Source organism: Triticum aestivum, chromosome 6B, assembly GCF_018294505.1.
Source record: "Triticum aestivum cultivar Chinese Spring chromosome 6B, IWGSC CS RefSeq v2.1, whole genome shotgun sequence".
NCBI lineage: Eukaryota > Viridiplantae > Streptophyta > Magnoliopsida > Poales > Poaceae > Triticum > Triticum aestivum.
In genome coordinates this window covers 188491032-188514611 of record NC_057810.1, presented here as the reverse complement: position 1 = coordinate 188514611, position 23580 = coordinate 188491032, and positions in this window count along the sequence as shown.

The following is a 23580-nucleotide window of genomic DNA, read 5'->3' as shown; positions in this document are numbered from 1 at the left end:
TAATCAACACTACTAGCAACCCACAGGTACCAATTTGTGGTTTTGATACAAGATTGGATACAAGAGATTGATACGTCTCCAACGTATCTATAAGTTATGAAGCATTCATGCTATTTTATTATCTGTTTTGAATGATTACGGGCTTTATTATACACTTTTATATTACTTTTGGGACTAACCTATTAACCGGAGGCCCAACCCATATTGCTGTTTTATTGCCTGTTTTAGTATTTCGAGGAAAAGGAATATCAAACGGAGTCCAAACGAAATGAAACCTTCGACAGCGTGATTTTTTGGAAGAATATGATCCGGGAGACTTGGAGTTCACATCAGAAGATCCTCGAGGACGCCACGAGATAGGAGGGCGCCCCCTACTAGGCGCGCCCCCTATCTTGTGGGCCCCTCGAGCACCTCCCGACCGACTTCTTTCGCCTATATAAGCCTACGTACCCTAAAAATATCGAATATCAAGATAGATCGGGAGTTCCGCTGCCGCAAGCCTCTGTAGCCACAAAAACCTCTCGGGAGCCCGTTCTGGCACCCTGCCGGAGGGGGAACCCATCACTGGTGGCCATCTTCAGCATCCCGGTGCTATCCATGACGAGGAGGGAGTAGTTCACCCTCGGGGCTGAGGGTATGTACCAGTAGCTATGTGTTTGATCTCTCTCTCTCGTGTTCTCTCTATGGCACAACCTTGATGTATCGCGAGCTTTGTTATTATAGTTGGATCTTATGATGTTTCTCCCCCTCTACCCTCTTGTGATGAATTGAGTTTCCCTCTTGAAGTTATCTTATCGGATTGAGTCTTTGATTTGAGAACACTTGATGTATGTCTTGCCGTGTTCATCTGTGGTGACAATGGGATATCACGTGCCACTTGATGTATGTTTTGGTGACCAACTTGCGGGTTCTGCCCTTGAACCTATGCATAGGGGTTGGCACACGTTTTCTTGACTCTCCGGTAGAAACTTTGGGGCACTCTTTGAAGTACCTTTATGTTGGTTGGATGAATCTGAGATTGTGTGATGCATATCATATAATCATGCCCGCGGATACTTGAGGTGACAATGGAGTATCTAGGTGATATTAGGGTTTTGGTTGATTTGTGTCTTAAGGTGTTATTCTAGTACGAACTCTTGAATAGATTGATCCGAAAGAATAGCTTTGAGGTGGTTTCATACCCTACCATAATCTCTACGTTTGTACTCCGCTATTAGTGGCTTTGGAGTGACTCTTTGTTGCATGTTGAGGGATTGTTATATGATCTATCTATGTTATTATTGTTGATAGAACTTGCACTAGTGAAAGTATGAACCCTAGGCCTTGTTTCCTATCATTGCAATACCATTTACACTCACTTTTACCATTAGTTACCTTGCTGTTTTTATATTTTCAGATTACAAAAACCCATATCTACTATCCATATTGCACTTGTATCACCATCTCTTCGCCGAACTAGTGCACCTATACAATTTGCCATTGTATTGGGTGTGTTGGGGACACAAGAGACTCTTTGTTATTTGGTTGCAGGGTTGCTTGAGAGAGACCATCTTCATCCTACGCCTCCTACGGATTGATAAACCATAGGTCATCCACTTGAGGGAAATTTGCTACTGTCCTACAAACCTGTGCACTTGCAGGCCCAACAACGTCTACAAGAAGAAGGTTGTGTAGTAGACATCAGAGATGAACTAGGGTTTTGAGAGGAGATGGTGCTGGTGAAGATGTTGATGGAGATTGACCCCCTCCCGATGAGAGGATCGTTGGTGATGATTTCCCCCTCCTAGAGGGAAGTTTCTCCGGCAGAACAGCTCTGCCGGAGCTCTAGATTGGTTCCGCCAAGGTTCCGCCTCATGGCGGCGGAGTTTCGTCCCATTGCCCACCATTTTTTCCAGGGTAAAAGCCTTCATATAGCAGAAGATGGACATCGGAGGGCCACTAGGGGGCCCAGGAGACAGGGGCGCGCCTAATAGGGGTGGGCGCGCCCCCCACCCTCCTGGCCAGGGTGTGGGCTCCCTCTGGTGTTTCTTTCGCTCAATAATTCTTATTAATTCCAAAAATAAGTTCCGTGGAGTTTCAGGATTTTTGGAGCAGTGCAGAATAGGTTTCCAATGTTAGCTCCTTTTCCAGCCAGAATTCCAGCTGCCGACATTCCCCCTCTTCATGGTAAACCTTGTAAAATAAGAAAGAATAGCCATAAGTATTGAGATGTAATGTGTAATAACAACCCACAATGCAGTAAATATTGATGTAAAAGCATGATGCAAAATGGACATATCAGCTTGCTGGACGGTGATGGGCTGGATGAGATTTACCATGTAATCAAGTTAGTTTTGTTAGGGATTGATCCCTAGTATCCACTATATTCTGAGATTGATGTTGCTATGACTTTGCTATGCTTAATGCTTGTCACTAGGGCCCGAGTTCCATGATTTCAGATATGAACCTATTATGTTTTCATGAATATATGTGAGTTCTTGATCCTATCTTGCAAGTCTATACTCACCTATTATGTGTTATGATCCGACAACCCTGAAGTGACAATAATCGGGATACTTCTCGATGATGACCGTAGTTTGAGGAGTTCATGTGTTCACTATGTGTTAATGCTTTGGTCTGGTACTCTATTAAAAGGAGGCCTTAATATCCCTTAGTTTCCACTAGGACCCCGCTGCCACGGGAGGGCAGGACAAAAGATGTCATGCAAGTTCTTTTCCATAAGCACGTATGACTATATTCGGAATACATGCCTACATTACATTGATGAACTGGAGCTAGTTCTGTGTCACCCTATGTTATAACTATTACATGAGGATTCGCATCCGACATAATTATCCATCACTGATCCAATGCCTACGAGCTTTTCACATATTGTGCTTTGCTTATTTACTTTACCATTGCTACTACTACAATTACTATAAAACTGCTACCGTTACGTTTGCCACTATTACCGTTACTACCATACTACTTTGCTACTAAATACTTTGCTGCAGATACTAAGTTATCCAGGTGTGGTTGAATTGACAACTCAACTGCTAATACTTGAGAATATTCTTTGGCTCCCCTTGTGTCGAATCAATAAATTTGGGTTGAATACTCTACCCTCGAAAACTGTTGCGATCCCCTATACTTGTGGGTTATCAAGACTATTTTCTGGCGCCGTTGCCTGGGAGCATAGCTCTATTCTTTGAGTCACTTGGGATTTATATCCGCTGATCACCATGAGGAACTTGAATGACGAAAGAATTAGGATTTATCCCTCAACTACAAGGGGAGTAAGGAACTGCCATCTAGCTCTGCACTAGATTCTCCTTCTGTTATGAGTAAGCTTGCGACACCTAAACCTGCTTCTGCTATTAATTCTGATATGTCGCATGTTATTGATGATGCCACTTCTACTATGCATGATACTTATGACGAAACTACTTCTGTGCTTGATACTACTATGCCATTAGGTGAATATCTTGATGAACAACTTGCTAGGGTTAGAGAGAATGAAATTATTGAAAATGAGATTATTGAAGACAGTGATGATGAAGGTTCTCCTCATAAGTATGAATTGCCTGTTGTTCCCGAGGGTTATGTTATGGATGAAGGAACTGCTAGAGATTTTCTTGCTTGCAATGATAGAGCTGATCTTAAGAAGTTATTAGCTAAACTAAAATAGAAAACTCTGAATGCTAGAATGAAATATGACCCTGCCTTTTCTACTTCACCTATCTTTGTCACTGATAAGGATTATGAATTCTCTGTCGATCCTAAGATAATTACTTTGGTTGAATCTGATCCTTTCTATGGCTATGAATCTGAAACTGTTGTGGCACATCTTATTAAATTGAATGATATAGCCACCCTGTTCACTAATGATGAGAAATCTCGCTACTATTGTATCCTTAAGATATTTCCATTCTCATTAAAGGGTGACGCTAAAACTTGGTTTAATTCTCTTGATCCTGGTTGTGTGTGTAGTCCCCAAGATATGATTTATTACTTCTCTGCTAAATATTTCCCTGCTCATAGGAAACAAGCTGCCTTGAGGGAAATATATAATTTTGTGCAAATTGAAGAAGAGAGTCTCCCACAAGCTTGGGGGAGGCTTCTCTGATTACTTAATGCTTTTCCTGATCATCCTCTAAAGAAAAATGAAATACTTGATATCTTTTATAATGGACTAACTGACGCTTCCAAGGACCACTTGGATAGTTGTGCTGGTTGTGTTTTCAGGGAAAGAACAGTCGATCAAGCTAAATTGCTATTGAATAATATGTTGACTAATGAAAATAATTGGACACTTCCTGAGCCAACTCCTGAGCCAATTCCTGAGCCAATTCCTAAACCAACTCCGAAGAAGAGGGGTGTTCTATTTCTCAGTCCTGAAGATATGCAAGAGGCAAAGAAATCTATGAAAGAAAAAGGTATTAAAGCTGAAGACGTTAAGAATTTACCTCCTATTGAAGAAATACATGGCCTTAATATACCACATATTGAAGAAACATATGGTCTTGATAACTCGACACAGGTAGTAAAGGTAAATTCTCTCTATAGGTATGATAAAGTTGAAATCTCGTCTACTAAGTTTGCTAGCGAATGCTTGGATGAATTTGATGACTTTATTGCTAGACAAGAAAACTTCAATGCTTATGTTGATAGAGAATTAAAGAGTAATTCTTACATGATGGGACGCTTCAGTGATTATATGGCTAGAGTTAAAGGTGAACTTAAACTCATTAGTAAATATGCTTCTATGGTTACCACTCAAGCAGAACAAGTACTTAAGGCTCAAAGTGATTTGCTTGATGAATTAAATAATAAACATGATTTTGCTGTTAGTGTGGCTACTACAACGGGTAAAATGGCTTAGGAACCTTTGTATCCTGAAGGCCACCCGAAGATAGGACTTTGCATGCTTCTAGTGAACCTGCTGTAGACACACCTGAGAATCCCAATGATATTTCTATTTCTGATGCTGAAACACAATCTGGTGATGAACATGAACCTAGTGATAATGCTACTGATAATGTTCATGTTGATGCTCAACCAATAATAATGATGTAGAAATTGAACCTGTTGTTGATCTTGATAACCCACAATCAAAGACTCAGCGTTATGATAAGAGAGACTTTGTTGCTAGGAAGCACGGTAAAGAAAGAGAACCATGGGTTCAGAAACCCATGCCTTTTCCTCCTAAGCCATCCAAGAAAAAAGATGATGAGGACTTTGAGCGCTTTGCTGAAATGATTAGACCCATCTTTTTGCGTATGCGTTTGACTGATATGCTTAAAGTGAATCCTTATGCTAAGTACATGAAAGATATCATTACAAATAAAAGAAAGATACCGGAAGCTGAAATTGCCACCATGCTTGCTAATTATAATTTTAAAGGTGGGATACCTAATAAACTTGGAGATCCAGGAGTACCAACTATACCATGCTCCATTAAAAGAAACTATGTTAAAACTGCTTTATGTGATCTTGGAGCCGGTGTTAGTGTTATGCCTCTCTCTTTATATCGTACACTTGAATTGAATAAGTTGACACCTACTGAAATATCTTTGCAAATGGCCGATAAATCAACTGCTATACCTGTCGGTATTTGTGAGGATGTGCCTGTTATGGTTGCAAACATTACTATTTTAACGGACTTTGTTATTCTTGATATTCCTGAGGACGATAGTATGTCGATTATCCTTGGTAGACCCTTTTTTGAATACTGCAGAGGCTGTTATTGATTGCAACGAAGGCAATGTCACTTTTCATGTTAATATAATGAGCATACGGTACACTTTCCGAGGAAACAACCTCAAGTTCATAGCATCAATTCTATTGGAAAAATTCCAACTATTATTATTGGAGGTTTTGGATTTCCTCTTCCTACTGTCAAGAAGAAATATGATATTCTTATTATTGAGGATGTTCATATCCCCATTGAGGTAACCTAGTGTTATACGAAATTTCTCCGATTCCATGTTATTCGGAATGAGTTTGTTAACAAGACTTGATCAACCTTGTTAGTGGATTCCTTTTGATGACATGAGATGGATGAAGTTAGAAGGCACAACCTTCTCTACCCTCCTTTTACTTTCTATTATTTAGATTAAATAAAGTAAAAATAGTATTTTCTGTCTGTTTTCCGAATTATCCATGCAATAAAAAAAGACCCGAAAATAAAAGTTCTCCAAATGCCCTGCAAATTTAGTATGTTTTTTTCTGAAATATTTGAGAATATCTGGCACTGAGAACACAGCAGGGGGAGTTGGCACCTGGCCACGAGGGTCCAGGGCGCGCCCACCCATACAGGGCGCGCCACCTGCCTCGTGGGCCCATAGTGGCCACCCTCCACTTATTCTTGCACCCACACACTTCTTCTTCCTCCCAAAAAATTCACCATCCAGCTCAAGCACGAGTTCTAGCTTATTTGCTGCCATTTTCGATCTCCTTGCTCAAAGTTCCATTCACAAAACTGCTTTGGGGGATTGTTCTTTGGTATGTGACTCCTCCAATGGTCCAATTAGTTTTTGTTCTAGTGCTTTATTCATTGCAAATTTTTGCTGCCTAGGTGACCCTGTTCTTGAGCTTGCATGTGAAATTTATATGGTCCCAAGTAATTCTAATGCATGAATAGCCTCTAGGCACTTGTGGGAGTGGTTGCTATCAATCTTGTTTAGTTTGGTTCACTTTTATTTTGAGTTACTAAAAATTTCAGAAATTTTCAGAAAAAGATGAAGAGATTTTTCTTGAGGGGCTCTTCTAGCCAAGGCTCTAAGGATAAACAAAGTAAGGAGAATGAAAAGCCCAAGTATAATCTCCCTCATGTGGCAGAAGTACGGCCGTGTGAATGGTCTTGTGATGATTTCTTGAGAGCAGTCGGGATTCATGATGATTTTTATTCGTTGATTGATAATGCTGGCCTCACCGACTTCCTCCACGACCAGGCCGAACAGTATCTCTTACTCACCAATACTTTCGTGCAAAATTTCTACTTTTATCCTAAGAAATCACCTCCTTCAGTAGAGTTTCATTTATATGATGTTGCTAGGGAGATGTCACTATATGAATTTTGCACGGTTTGCAAGATACCTTTCGGGGGCAGCTTAGAGGAACCACATCGTAAAGATGTGGATGGATTTATTGGTACTATTACTGTAGGGTAACGAGGAAGGTTTCCGATGCAAGAATTACTAGCATACATTTTCCTGTTTTATGCTACTTTGCAATATGTGCTAGTCGATGCTTAATTGGTTGCGGAAACTGTGGAAACCTTAGTGTTCCTGATATTATTATTTTGTTCCATGCTTTATTTCGTGATAACTCTGTTAGTATGGGCGCTATTATTGCTAAACGATTAAGCCTGAACCGTACAAAGGGCCCCATCTTTGGAGGTATCTATGCTGCACGCCTTGCTAAACATTTCAGGATACCTATTAGGCATTTTGAGAAAGAGGAAAAACTGCTGCCCCCCTACCTTTCTAGATTATAAGAGCATGGTAGCACATGAGTTTATTGTTAAAAATGATGATAAGATGCTTTTGTATAATTTGAGATTTCATAAGAAACACAGTGAGACTATTATCTTGCCTGCGCCCTCTTTGTTTGATTTAACTGCAGGCCCTTACCTCGTCTTGCCGGAGGCCGTCTAAGCACTCCGTGGCCAGACATCAGCTCCAGAGCCCAAGCCAGAACCACCACTTGACCCTTATCGTCCATCCTGTTATCAGTGGGATCTGGAGGAGATCGCCAGCCAGTGGCAATATGATGACACTCCTCAGTACACTGGAGAGAGTAGCCATGATCCATGGGCATAGACCAACTTAGGCCAAAAGCCTAAGCTTGGGGGAGTACGTATTTCCCACCGACATTACATTCATGTTCACACACTCATTCTAGTTGTCGATGCTCATACTTTTTCATTGTATTATCCATGCTAGTTTAGTTTCTTTTTTCTAGCTTTCTTCTTGTGTGTTTGATAAACCTTAAGAAAAACCAAAAAAATAGTTAGTTGAATTTCCATGATTGTAGTAGTATTAAAAGAAAACCCAAAAAGATTTCTCGTTCTTCTTTTGCTTGTTGGGAGCTTTCCCGTGTAAATAGTTTTATTTCTTTTCTTTCCTTTGGGGGTCGAGAGGAGAAGACCATAATGAAAATGTTTAAGTGGCTCTCATATGCATGATTGTTGATTTAATCAAGAGCCCATTGAGGGAGTCCTGGATTAGGGGGTGTCCGGATGGACGGACTATGACCTTTGGCCGGACTCCTGGACTATGAAGATACAAGATTGAAGACTTCGTCCCGTGTTCGGATAGGACTTTCCTTGGCGTGGAAGGCAAGCTTGGTGATATGATATGAAGATCTCCTCCCACTGTAACCGACTCTGTGTAACCCTAGCCCTCTCCGGTGTCTATATAAACCGGAGAGTTTTAGTCCGTTGGACGAACAACAATCATACCATAGGCTAGCTTCTAGGGTTTAGCCTCTCTGATCTCGTGGTAGATCAACTCTTGTACTACCCATATCATCAATATTAATCAAGCAGGAGTAGGGTTTTACCTCCATCGAGAGGGCCCGAACCTGGGTAAAAACATCGTGTCCCTTGTCTCCTGTTACCATCCGCCTAGACACACAGTTCGGGACCCCCTACCTAAGATCCGCCGGTTTTGACACCAACATTGGTGCTTTCATTGAGAGTTCCTCTATGTCGTTACCTTTAGGCCCGATGGCTCCTTCGATCATCAACCACGACGCGGGCCAGGGTGAGACTTTTCTCCCCGGACAGATCTTCGTATTTGGCGGCTTCGCACTGCGGGCCAATTCGCTTGGCCATCTGGAGTAGATTGAAAGCTACGCCCCTGGCCATCAGGTCAGGTTTGGAAGCCTAAACTACACGGCCGACATCCGCGGGGACTTGATCTTCGACGGATTCGAGCCGCGGCCGAGCGTGCCACACTATCACGATGGGCATGATCTAGCTCGGCCGCCGGACAGTGCCTAGAGAGCCGCTCGGGTGTCCGTTCCGACCGTTAGCTCGGAGCCGACTACGCCAGTCGGGGATGGACGGTTGGACGCCACCCCAGGAGCCGCAATCTCTACGGTGATAGAGCCGAATACCAGCCTAGTCCTTTGCGAGGCCTGTGACTCCAAGGTGCCGGACTCTGTTCCGGACTCTGAATCCTCTGCACCCCTTCTGATCGAACCCGATGGGGCTCCGATCATGGAGTTCACTGGCGCGGACGTCTTTCAGCACTCGCCCTTTGGCGACATCCTGAATTCACTAAAGTCTCTCTCTTTGTTAGGAGAGCCCTGGACGGACTATGGTCAGCGAGGTTGGGACGCGGACGACAAAGAAATTCGAACCCCGCCCACCACCCACTTCATAGCCACTGTCGACGATCTAACAGACATGCTCGACTACGACTCCGAAGACATCGACGGTATGGACGCCGATGAAGGAGACAATCAAGAACCAGCACCTATAGAGCACCGGACAATCACCTCATCACACGATGTGTACATGGTGGACACACCTAAAAGAAGCAACAACGAGGATCAAAAGGGCGCAAACAGGGATCGCTCCCTCGAAAAACAATCAAAGCGGCGGCGTAAGCGCCGCGCCAAGCCCCACCTCGAGAGAGACCCAGCCATAGAGCAGGGCGAATCAACGGAAGACGAACATGCCATCGAGCAACCGTCCAAACAGGGCGGACAAACCGAACAATCCGTCCCCGGCAAAGATAATAGTCCGGACGACCTCACGTCAGACAAGTCGCTGGAGCACCAGAACCTCCACCAAAGGCTCGTCGCCACCGTGCGTAGCCTGAAAAAGTAGAAGCGGAAGCTCAAAACAGGGGAAGACGCACTCAGAATCAAATGGGGCAAAGTACTCAATACCGCACACAAGTACGACAACAGTCATCAAACAAAGAGCTATCCGAAGCGGAAATTACTACCAGAATTTGATGAAGAGGCCTTAGAGCCCCCATAGTCAAAAACAAGGAAGCCACCAGGTCGGATAGACGACCCCATGATCGACCTCAAGCGACAAAGGGCGTCGCACTCAATACGGCACACGATCCACCCAAAGATTCGAATAAAAAAACCGGTCCAACCAGATCCATCTACAGGCCAAGAAAGCAAGCTCCAGTGAGCACTACAACGCAAAAAATATCCGAACATCGTGGCCCACCTACGTACAGGGGCGCCGCACATCCCCTATGTTTCACCGACAAGGTACTGGATCATAAATTTCCAGCGGGATTCAAGCCCGTAAACATAGAAGCATACGACAGAACAACAGACCCTGGAGTCTGGATCGAGGATTATATCCTCCACATACACATGGCCAGAGGAGATGACCTTCACGCCATAAAATACTTACCCCTTAAGCTCAAAGGGCCAGCCCGGCATTGGCTTAAAAGCCTTCCCGAAAACACCATAGGAAGTTGGGAAGAGCTCGAGGATGCTTTCCGGGCAAATTTTCAAGGGACCTATGTCCGACCTCCGGATGCAGATGATCTGAGTCATATAACTCAACAACCCAGAGAGTCAGCCCGGAAACTCTGGAACAGATTTCTTACTAAAAAGAATCAGATAGTCGACTGTCAGACACCGAAGCCCTAGCAGCTTTCAAACATAGCGTCCGAGATGAATGGCTCACCAGACACCTCGGCCAAGAAAAGCCAAGAACAATGGCCACATTAACAAGCCTCATGACCCGCTTTTGCGCTGGAGAAGATAGCTGGTTGGCAAGAAGCAGCACCAACGACCCGAATACATCCGAACTCAAAGATGGAAACAGGAAACCGCACCGTAACAAAGAACAGCGCCGGATCAAGGATAACAGCCCGATGAGCACGACAGTCAACGCCGGATTCAAAAGCTCTCGGCAAAATCAGAAAAATCCGCCCCCCAAAGATGACAGGGACGAGCTATCTAACCTCAACAAAATCTTAGACAAAATATGTCAAATCCACAGTACTCCTGGGAGACCTGCAAACCACACCCACAGAGATTGTTGGGTCTTCAAGCAGTCCGGCAAACTCAACACCGAACACAAGGGGCTCGACACACTAAGCGAGGATGACGACGCACCCCACAAGCAGAACACCGGAGAACAAAAGAAGTTCCCACAAGAAGTCAAAACAGTAAATTCACTTCAGGTGACAAAAGGGAAAAATAAAACGATGCCTACGAAGATACGTGCCATACGGCCTGCCCCAGAGGAGCACCGCCACTGGTTGTGACAACCAATCACCTTCGATCATCAGGATTACTCCAGAGGTATCCAGAACGCAGGCTGGACTGCCTTGGTCTTGGATCCGGTTATTGACAGACTCCAATTTACACAGGTCCTAATGGACGGCGGCAGTGACCTAAACCTGTTACATCAGGACACAATCCGCAAACTGGGGGTAAACCCAGCAATAATTTGCCATGGCAACACTTCCTTTCAAGGAGTCACACCGGGCCCAGATACCCAGAGTATGGGTTCCCTTTCGTTAGAAGTCATGTTCGGCTCACCCGACAACTTTCGAAGCGAAAAGCTAACCTTCCACATCGCCCCATTCATAAGTCGCTATCAAGCGCTACTGGGACGCGAAGCTTTCGCACGCTTTAACGCAATACCGCATTATGCATCCCTTACACTCAAAATGCCCGATCCACGAGGCATCATCTCATTAAAGGGAAATGTCAATTAATCCCCGAAGTACGGATAATGGTGCAGCTGCCTTGACAGCCGCACACTAATCCAGCTTTACTACCCCGGACACGGCGTGACGAGTCCGGCGTAAACATACAAAGGCTTAATAGCCGCATAACCCTATACAAGGGGCTCCGCGCGTTTACACCAGGAGACAATACGGCTCAATTTTACTCATGTCTCTGTATTATATTTTGTTTATTTTAATATAGATTTCTCGCATGATTATTTTTCACTAAGTTCCTCTCTTTCGCAGACGATCACCATGCTACGCCCGTCCAGGATACGGCACAATGGAGACACATGCGCAGACGTGCAGTAGGGACCCGTTTTAAGGATTCTTTTCAGATTAAGACCCTGCGTAAACCTTTTTTACTGTCTCTTGTTGACAACATCCCCTGGTTTTTGCTATAACCGAGGAGGAGGCTGGCGTCTTGGCATGTGGCCACGCCAGAATTTTGCACGTACCTGGACACCAGGGGCTTTTTTACCAAGGGATTTTGTTCGGCCCGTCTTCATAAAGACCGAATATCTTAGGGAGTGTTCTGCGTTGCGAGTTTGGCCTTATATGCATCAGCTCCAAATCATGTCTTTGGTCAAATGTTGGGTTTGCCCGGCTCCTATGTTTTGCTGCCTTACGTTTCGCTCTATCGGCTAAGGCGGCACCAGGAGAACTACTACGATTGTGCCCCGGTTCGGCCAGGCGAGCACCTCAGTAGAGAAAGCCGAAAATTGACTGTCATGATATAGCGAGAGACTGGTCAACCACTCGATGACTTTCGGAATCTTTAGGATTCCTCCGCATTAACGAAGGGCTGCTTCCCGGTCAGGCACACACGCGCCCCAAATTCGGGCGAGTGCGGTTCCCCTAGGGGCTATTAAGTAGCCCCACTGTCAAACTCCTATGGCTAAGTGAAAGTGATAAAGCATTATAGTCCGGTTGCCTAGTTCGCTGCGCTATCACCTCCTTTATAGGACCAAGACGTTGGATTACGTGTGAAAAGGCGCCTTTTTGCGAACACCCCCGCATTATATGCGTGGGGGCTGAAGCCAACGACTGCCATCTTTCAGGTTATATACACATATACATTAACAGCCACACAGGAGGCATTATAATTCTTGCAAGCACAAGTATAAAAAGCTTTTATATTCTATCAAAATATTCATTTTACAATAGCACATGCTATTCGAACACAACATCCTTCGAGCACTGCGCCCCTATTAAACGAGCGCCCTGAAGAACTTCCTCAAAGTAGTGCTTGGCAGGTACTCGACTTTCGTCCGAATCCCGGGATGCAACAACACTGGCCTTCATATCCGCCCAGTATGTTTTGACACGGGCAAGAGCCATCTGTGCACCCTCTATGCACGCCGACCTCTTCATTGCATCAACATGCGGCACCGAACCAAGAAACTGCTGCACCAAGCGAAAATAACCCTTCGGCTCTGGCTCTTTCGGCCACAGACGACACACAACATACCTCATGGCGAGTCCGGATAACCTGTTCAGCTCCGCCCAAGCAGCCAAACGGTCGGATACCGAAAGTGGGCGTTTTGGATTGTGGAACTGCGACCAAAAAAGTTCTTCCAATTCATGGTCACCTCGACCCCGGAAGTGTTCAGTCGCGTCCGCCGCACTCGCTGCCAAATCCAGGTAAGTATTTTCCGCACTCCACTGCCGGTCTAACGGAGCATACTTAGGATCCCCGAACTTCATCCGCAGCATATAGGGCTTTCCAGCCATGATATCTCTGGCCTGACGTAGCTCCTCCTTCATAGCTCTCATTGGTATCCTTGGCCTCAGCAGTGATCTTTTCAAGGTCCTTCTGAGCCGCCCTATCTTCTTGTTCAAGAAATTTACAGCGGTCGGCAGCATCTTTCAATTTTATAGCCATCTCGGCTATTACTTTCTTGCTCTGGCAATGAGCAGCCTGTTCGGCTTTTAGCTCTTCAGCCGCCTTAACGACAGCCGCATCACTTTTCCGTGCTTGCTCCTTGGCTCGGGCAAGTTCCGCCCGAAGGTTCTCCACGGCAGCAGCACCATCTACATTAAGCACATATCTTATAAGACACGAGCATTGAACTCCTCTTATCAGATGTCTTTGGAACATACCTTGTGCCTCGTCTAGCCGCTTATTTACAAGCGCGATATCGGCATCCGCTACATCAAGTTGCCGCTTTAGCTCGACAGATTCATCAATCCGGCTAGCCACCGAACGCCTCGCCACCTTCATAAAAACGGTGACATATTATACCTGGGGTTATGATCCTCTGTGCGCCATCACTTGTGACGACACACAGAGTCTCAGGAGCTACTATTTATACAAGGCGCATTTTATATATGCGGCTCTACCAAAAGGTACACCTTTTCACGTACCTCAAAGCCTATCAGTAAACTCCTGGCGGCCTCGTACAATCTGCTTTCCGCGGATGAAATCCTTCCAATCACCGTGTTCATCAACATACGGTATTCTTCTGAGATGGACGCTTGCCCGAGCAGATCCTTCAGCCCCTCCGACCGCGCACCAGAGGGTGCCAGACTAGCTTGACGACCTTTTTCAGGGTCCGGACTTGGAAAACCCCTCCGAGACGACACCTCGGGGTCGCCTGCCTCGTGAGACGGTGCAGCTAGGGGAGGCGTTTCGTTCTCCATCATCTCCGGATGAAGATCCCCTAAAGATGAGCTCTGCTGAGAAGGGTTGAGATCCGAACTGCAAGGTAATATTTCGGTTACCTTCCTCAGAAATAAAACAGGGATGTAACTCATTTTGGAACCCCTCTCTTTACTTACGGCTCGGGGGAGAGCTGATCCCCTTGGGGGCGCAATGCGGCCGGGGCATTCTCCGGCGCCGGATCCTCTGGCGAAGATTTCTTCCCCCGTTTTTAGGCCATCCCCTCCGGGTCTCCAAAGGTAGTCCTTTTCTTTCCCTGGTTGGGGGAATTCTCGATTCCTCCCTTCCTGATAGCCTCCTTCGCAGAGGCGGTAGCTCCTTGGTTCCCCTCTTTGTTGGGTAACGTAGTAATTTCAAAAAATTTCCTACACACATGCAAGATCATGGTGATGGCATAGCAACGAGAGGGGAGAGTGTTGTCCATGTACCCTCGTAGACCGTAAGCGGAAGCGTTATGACAACGCGATTGATGTAGTCGTACATCTTCACGACTCAACCGATCCAAGCACCGAACGTACGGCACCTCCGTGTTCAGCACACGTTCAGCTCGATGACGTTCCCCGGGCTCCAATCCAGCAAAGCGTCGGGGATGAGTTCCGTCAGCACGACGGCGTGGTGATGATGATGATGTTCTACCGGCGCAGGGCTTCGCCTAAACTCCACGACGATATGACTGAGGTGGAATATGGTGGAGGGGGGCACCGCACACGGCTAAGGAACGATCCGTAGATCAACTTGTGTGTCCTAGGGTGCCCCCCTGCCCCCGTATATAAAGGAGCAAGGGGGGAGGCCGGCCGGCCCCTTGGGGCGCGCCAAGGAGGAGGAATCCTCCTCCTAGTAGGAGTAGGATTCCTCCTTTCCTACTCCTACTAGGAGGGGGAAGGAAGGGGGAGAGGGGGAAAGGAAAGAGGGGGGCGCCCCCCCTCCTAGTACAATTCGGACCAGAGGGAGAGGGGGCGCGCGGCCCACCCTGGCCGCCCCTCTCTCTTCCCACCAAGGCCCATGTGGCCCATTAACTCTCCCGGGGGGGATTCCGGTAACCCTCCGGCACTCCGGTTTTCTCCGAAATCACCCGGAACACTTCCGGTGTCCGAATATAGTCGTCCAATATATCAATCTTTATGTCTCGACCATTTCGAGACTCCTCATCATGTCCGTGATCACATCCGGGACTCCGAACAAACTTCGGTACATCAAAAATTATAAACTCATAATAAAATTGTCATCGTAACGTTAAGCGTGCGGACCCTACGGGTTCGAGAACTATGTAGACATGACCTAGAACTATTCTCGGTCAATAACCAATAGTGGAACCTGGATGTTCATATTGGTTCCTACATATTCTACGAAGATCTTTATCGGTCAAACCGCATAACAACATACGTTGTTCCCTTTGTCATTGGTATGTTACTTGCCCGAGATTCGATCATCGGTATCCAATACCTAGTTCATTCTCGTTACCGGCAAGTCTCTTTACTCGTTCCGTAATACATCATTCCGTAACTAACTCATTAGTTACAATGCTTGCAAGGTTTAAGTGATGTGTATTACCGAGAGGGCCCAGAGATACCTCTCCGACAATCGGAGTGACAAAACCTAATCTCGAATTATGCCAACTCAACATGTACCTTTGGAGACACCTGTAGAGCACCTTTATAATCACCCAGTTACGTTGTGACGTTTGGTAGCACACAAAGTGTTCCTCCGGTAAACGGGAGTTGCACAATCTCATAGTTGTAGGAACTTTGTATAAGTCATGAAGAAAGCAATAGCAACATACTAAACGATCAAGTGCTAAGCTAACGGAATGGTTCAAGTCAATCACAACATTCTCCTAATGATGTGATCCCATTAATCAAATGACAACACATGTCTATGATTAGGAAACATAACCATCTTTTATTAATGAGCTAGTCAAGTAGAGGCATACTAGTGACACTATGTTTGTCTATGTATTCACACATGTATCATGTTTCCGGTTAATACAATTCTAGCATGAATAATAAACATTTATCATGATATGAGGAAATAAATAATAACTTTATTATTGCCTCTAGGGCATATTTCCTTCACTCTTCGCCTTCTGCCGAAAGCACAATCTCCAGCATCCTGGTTAATACGGGATTCGACGCGGTCTCAGGCAGGGGGGCTGGACACCTGATAAGCTTTGCCTTCGCTATCCACTCCTATTCAAAGAATAACTCTGTTAAGGGCAATTTTATGATGAAAATACAGATGGCGTGTCCAAATACGGGGTTACTTACTTGAGCATCCGGGCGATTGCAGCTCAGACCTGCGTCCTCGGACAAATCCGGATACCTTGCTTGTGATCCAAAGAACAATTTGTACATCTCCGTGGGCGTCGTGCCCATAAAGTGTTGGAGGACTCGCGGTCCCTTCGGATTAAATTCCCACAGGCGTAGAGGGCGACGTTTGCAGGGCAGCATGCGGCGAATCAGCATAACTTGCGCCACTACGGTCAAGTTGATATCTCTTTCTAGGAGATCTCAAATGCGGTCCTGCAGCAAGGGCATGTCTTTGGACGGCCCCCAGATAAGCCCTTCATTAACCCATGACACTAGCCATGGCGGGGGACCAGAGCAAAAGGCAGGTGGTGGCACCCATGTGGTGCCCCTGGGGGCTGTGATGTAAAACCAGTCCCGTTGCCATAAGCCGAACTCCTCTTGGAAAGAGCCCTCGGGCCATGGAGCATCAGCCATCTTGCTTATGATAGCTCCTCCGCACTCAGCGTGCTGCCCCTCGATCATCTTCAGTTCCACCTTGAAGGTTCTAAGCCACAATCCGAAGTGAGGAGTAATATGGAGGAAGGCCTCACACACGACAATGAACGATGAGATTTGGAGGATGGACTCCGGAGCTAAGTCGTGAAATTCCAGCCCGTAATAAAACATAAGCCCCCTCGCGAAGGGATCAATCGGGAAGCCTAGCACCTGAAGGAAATGAGATGTGAACACCATGCTCTCACCGGGCTGGGGAGTGGGAATGGCCTGCCCTTGAGCAGGCAGCCTATGCGAGATTTTGCCGGTTAGGTACCTGGCATCTCTCAGCTTTCGCACGTCTTCTTCCATAACGGAGGAAGGCATCCACCGGCCTTGAAGGTCGAAGCCGGACATCATTGAAGGTCCAAAGCGCCTAAAACTGGAACTTTGGGTGTTGGAACTTGAGGCGAGGGGCGGATTCGATTGAATTGAAAAGAAAGGAGTCGAGCCTTGGTCTCTTTATAAAGAGGTTGAATACCAAGAGCCCTCCCCGTAACCGTTTGGGACTCGCTTTCAATTAGGAAGTCATACCAAAGGCACGGTTGGGTTACCCACGCTCGTATTGATGAGAATCCCGGAATAAGGGGACACGATCTCTGCTTTGACAAGACGTGCCAAGGAAACCGCCTCGCTAAACACGCTGAGGTGGAGCAGTAAAACGATTCGAATAAAGGCTTGGCCGTGGCGTGATGTCACGCTGCGGAATACGTCAGCAGATTAGATTTGGTCAGATATTATTCTCTCTACGGTGGTATGTGGAGCTTATTTTGCAGAGCCGGACACTATCCTTGTGTTCAACATCTTTTATGAAGTATTCGGAGGAGGAACCCGCCTTGCAATGCTGAAGACAATTTGCGCGCCGAACTCGTCGTCATGGAAGCCTGGTTCAGGGGCTACTGAGGGAGTGCTGGATTAGGGGGTGTCCGGATGGACGGACTATGACCTTTGGCCGGACTCCCGGACTATGAAGATACAAGATTGAAGACTTCGTCCCGTGTCCGGATAGGACTTTCCTTGGCGTGGAAGGCAAGCTTGGCGATATGATATGAAGATCTCCTCCCACTGTAACCGACTCTAGTAACCCTAGCCCTCTCCGGTGTCTATATAAACTGGAGAGTTTTAGTCCGTAGGACGAACAACAATCATACCATAGGCTAGCTTCTAGGGTTTAGCCTCTCTGATCTCGTGGTAGATCAACACTTGTACTACCCATATCATCAATATTAATCAAGCAGGAGTAGGGTTTTACCTCCATCGAGAGGGCCCGAACCTGGGTAAAAACATCGTGTCCCTTGTCTCCTGTTACCATCCACCTAGACACATAGTTCGGGACCCCCTACCCGAGATCCGCCGGTTTTAACACCGACACCCATATTACCTTGTCTTCTCCCTTGAATTGAATGCTTGCAGATTCCAGCTTAGTCCAATGCACGTGCACTATTATTATTATACACACCGTTCGGTCGTGCAAGTGAAAGGCAATAATGACGATATATGATTGACCGATTGAGATGAGAGAAGCTGGTATGAACTCGACCTCTCTTGTTTTTGTAAATATGATTAGTTCATCATTCCTGGTTCAGCCTATTACGAATAAACATGTTTGCAATGACAATTAGATCTTATACTTGCTTATGCCATGCTTAATTAGCTAGGAGCTTATAATGGTTTTCCTTGCGTGGCAACATGCTATTAAAATGGTTGTGATGTGGTATGATAGGATGGTATCCTCCTTTGAATGATTCGAGTGACTTGACTTGGCACATGTTCACTCATGTAGTTGAAACTAAATCAACATAGCCTTCACGATATTTATGTTCATGGTGGATTATATCCTACTCATGCTTGCACTCAGTGTTGATTAATTTTAATGCATGTTCATGACTGTTGTCGCTCTCTCAGTTGGTCACTTCCCAGTCTCTGGCTAGCCTTCACCTGTACTAAGCGGGAATATTGCTTGTGCATTGAAACTCCATAAACCCCAAAGTTATTCCATATGAGTCCACCATACCTTCCTATATGCAGTATTTACCTACCATTCCAAGTAAATTTGTATGTGCCAAACTCCAAACCTTCAAATGAAATTCTGTTTTGTATGCTCGAGCAGCTCATGTATCAACTAGGGCTGTCTGTATCTTCCATGCTAGGTGGGTTATTCTCAAGAGGAGTGGACTCCGCTCCTCATTCACGAGAAAATGGATGGTCACCGGGATGCCCAGTCCCATGCTCAAATCAAATCAAAATAATTAAACAAAACTCCCCCAGGATTGTTGCTAGTTGGAGGCACCTGTTGTTTCGGGCAAGCCATGGATTGATGCTTGTTGGTGGTGGGGGAGTATAAACTTTACCATTCTGTTTGGGAACCACCTATAATGTGTGTAGCATGGAAGATATCAAGATCTCATAGTTGTTATGTTGATAGTGAAAGTATACCGCTCAAAATGCTATTCATCTCTATTTCAAAATCGAGCTCTGGCACCTCTACAAATCCCTGCTTCCCTTTGTGAAGGGACTATCTATTTACTTTTATGTTGAGTCATCACCCTCTTATTAAAAAGCACCTGCTGGAGAGCACCGCTGTCATTTGCATGCATTACTATTAGTTTATATTGGGTATGACTATGACTGGATCTCTTTTACCATGAATTACAATGTTTAGTCAGTCCTTGATCTTTAAAGGTGCTCTGCATTTATGTTTTGCGGTCTCAGAAAGGGCTAGCGAGATACCATCTTGTTATATCATATTATGATTGTTTTGAGAAAGTCTTGTCATCCGAGTTTTATTATTATTGCTCGCTAGTTGATTATGCCATTGAAATGAGTAAACATGAGACCTAAGTGTTATTGTGAATATGGTTAGTTCATAATCTTTGCTGAAAACTTGAATGCTGGCTTTACATATTTGCAACAACAAGAGCAAACAGAGTTTGTAAAGGTTTTTCTTTATCACTTTTAGTTTGTCAACTGAATTGCTTGAGGACAAGCAAAGGTTTAAGCTTGGGGGAGTTGATACGTCTCTGTCGTATCTACTTTTCCAAACACTTTTGCCCTTGTTTTGGACTCTAACTTGCATGATTTGAATGGAACTAACCTGGACTCACGTTGTTTTCAGCTGAACTGCCATGGTGTTATTTCCGTGCAAAAATAAAAGTTCTCGGAATGACCTGAAAATCCACGGAGCAACTTTTCAGAATAAATAAAAAATACTGGCGAAAGAATCAGCGTTAGGGGGCCCACACCCTGTCCACGAGGGCGCGCCCCCTGCCTCGTGGCCCCCCTGGACGTCCACCGACCTCAACTCCAACTCCATATATTTGCTTTCGTAGAGAAAAAAATCAGAGAGCAAGTTTCATTGGGTTTTATGATACGGAGACGCCGCCAAGCCCTAATCTCTCTCGGGAGGGCTGATCTAGAGTCTGTTCGGGGCTCCGGAGAGGGGGATTCGTCGCCGTCGTCATCATCAACCATCCTCCATCACCAATTTCATGATGCTCACCGCGTGCGTGAGTAATTCCATCATAGGCTTGCTGGACGGTGATGGGTTGGATGATATTTACCATGTAATCAAGTTAGTTTTGTTAGGGTTTGATCCCTAGTATCCACTATGTTCTGAGATTGATGTTGCTATGACTTTGCTATGCTTAATGCTTGTCACTAGGGCCCGAGTGCCATGATTTTAGATATGAACCTATTATGTTTTGATGAATATATGTGAGTTCTTGATCCTATCTTGCAAGTCTATAGTCACCTATTATGTGTTATGATCCGACAACCCCGAAGTGACAATAATCGGGATACTTCTCGGTGATGACCGTAGTTTGAGGAGTTCATGTATTCACTATGTGTTAATGCTTTGGTCCGGTACTCTATTAAAAGGAGGCCTTAATAACCCTTAGTTTCCACTAGGACCCCGCTGCCATGGGAGGGTAGGACAAAAGATGTCATGCAAGTTCTTTTCCATAAGCACGCATGATTATATTCGAAATACATGCCTACATTATATTGATGAACTGGAGCTAGTTCTATGTCACCCTATGTTATAACTATTACATGAGGAATCACATCCGACATAATTATCCATCACTGATCCAATGCCTACGACATTTTCACATATTGTGCTTTGCTTATTTACTTTACCGTTGCTACTTTTACAATTACTATAAAACTGCTACCGTACATTTGCCACTATTACCGTTACTACCATACTACTTTGCTACTAAATACTTTGCTGCAGATACTAATTTATCCAGGTGTGGTTGAATTGAAAACTCAACTGCTAATACTTGAGAATATTCTTTGGCTCCCCTTGTGTCGAATCAATAAATTTGGGTTGAATACTCTACCCTCGAAAACTATTGCAATCCCCTATACTTGTGGGTTATCAAGACTATTTTTTTGGCTCCATTGCCGGGGAGCATAGCTGTATTCTTTGAGTCACTTGGGATTTATATCTGCTAATCACTATGAGGAACTTGAATGACGAAAGAACTATGATTTATCCCTCAATTACGAGGGGAGGTAAGGAACTGCCATCTAGCTTTGCACTAGATTCTCCTTCTGTTATGAGTAAGCTTGCGAAACCTAAACCTGCTTCTGCTATTAATTATGATATATCGCATGTTATTGATGATGCCACTTCTACTATGCATGATACTTATGATGATGCCACTTATGCTACCTCTTGGAGATGATGTAGAGGCCCTCCATGGTCGATTCCCCCTCTGGCGGAGCGCCGGCGAAGGCTCCAAGATGGGATCTCGCGGATATAGAACGTTGCGGTGGTGGAACTAGGTTTTCATAGTGCTCCTGGATGTTCTTGGGGTACGTGGATATATATATAGGAGGAAGAAGTAGGTTGGTGGAGCCACGAGGGGCCCACGAGGGTGGGGGTGCGCCCACCCCCTTAGGGCGCACCAGGCGCCCTTGTGGCCGCCTCGTTCGCTGCTTGAAATCCACTCCAAGTCTCATGGTTCGCGTTTGTTCCAAAAAGATCGCTCCCGAAGGTTTCATTCCGTTTGGACTCCGTTTGATATTCCTTTTCTTCGAAACACTGAAATAGGCAAAAAAAAACAGCAATTCGGGCTGGGCCTCCGGTTAGTAGGTTAGTCCCAAAAATGATATAAAAGTGTAAATTAAAGCCCATAAACATCCAAAACGGGTAATATAATAGCATGGAACAGTAAAAAAATTATAGATACGTTGGAGACGTATCAAGCATCCGCAAGTTTAATTCATGCTCGTCCTCGAGTAGGTAAATGATAAAAACAGGATTTTTGATGTGGAATGCTACCTAGCATATTTATCAACGTAATCTTCTTTATTGTGGCATGAATGTTTAGATCCAAATGATTTAAAATAATAGTTCATATTGACATAAAAACAATAATACTTCAAGCATACTAACAAAAAAACATGTCTTCTCAAAATAGCATGGCTAAAGAAAGTTATCCCTACAAAATCATATAGTCTGGCTATGCTCTATCTTCATCACACAAAGTATTTAATCATGCACAACCCCGATGACAAGCCAAGCAATTGTTTCATAGTTTAGTATTCTCAAACTTTTGCAACTTTCACGCAATACATGAGCGTGAGCCATGGACATAGCACTATATGTGGAATAGAATGGTGGTTGTGGAGAAGATAGTCTCACATCAACTAGGCGTATCAACGGGCTATGGAGATGGCCATTAATAGATATCAATGTGAGTGAGTAGGGATTGCCATGCCACGGATGCACTAGAGCTATAAATATATGAAAGCTCAACAAAAGAAACTAAGTGGGTGTGCATCCAACTTGCTTGCTCACGAAGACCTAGGGCATTTTGAGGAAGCCCATCATTGGAATATACAAGCCAAGTTCTATAATGAAAAATTCCCACTAGTATACAAAAGTGACAACATAGGAGACTCTCTATCATGAAGATCATGGTGCTACTTTGAAGCACAAGTGTGGTAAAAAGGATAGTAACATTGTCCCTTCTCTCTTTTTCTCTCTTTTTTTATTTGGGCTTTCTCTTTTTTATTTGGCCTTTCTCTTTTTTATAAAGTCCGAAGTCTCATCCCGACTTGTGGGGGAATCATAGTCTCCATCATCCTTTCCTCACTTGGGACAATGCTCTAATAATGAAGGTCATCGCACTTTTATTTACTTACAACTCAAGATTACAACTCGATACTTAGAACAAAATATGAATCTATATGAATGCCTCCGGCGGTGTACCGGGATATGCAATGAATCAAGAGTGACATGTATGGAAGAATTATTAAGGTGGCTTTGCCACAAATACGATGTCAACTACATGATCATGCAAAAGCAATATGACAATGATCATAATAAACGGAACGGTCAAAAGTTGCATGGCAATATATCTCGGAGTGGCTATGGAAATGTCATAATAGGTATGTATATGGTGGCTGTTTTGAGGAAGGTATA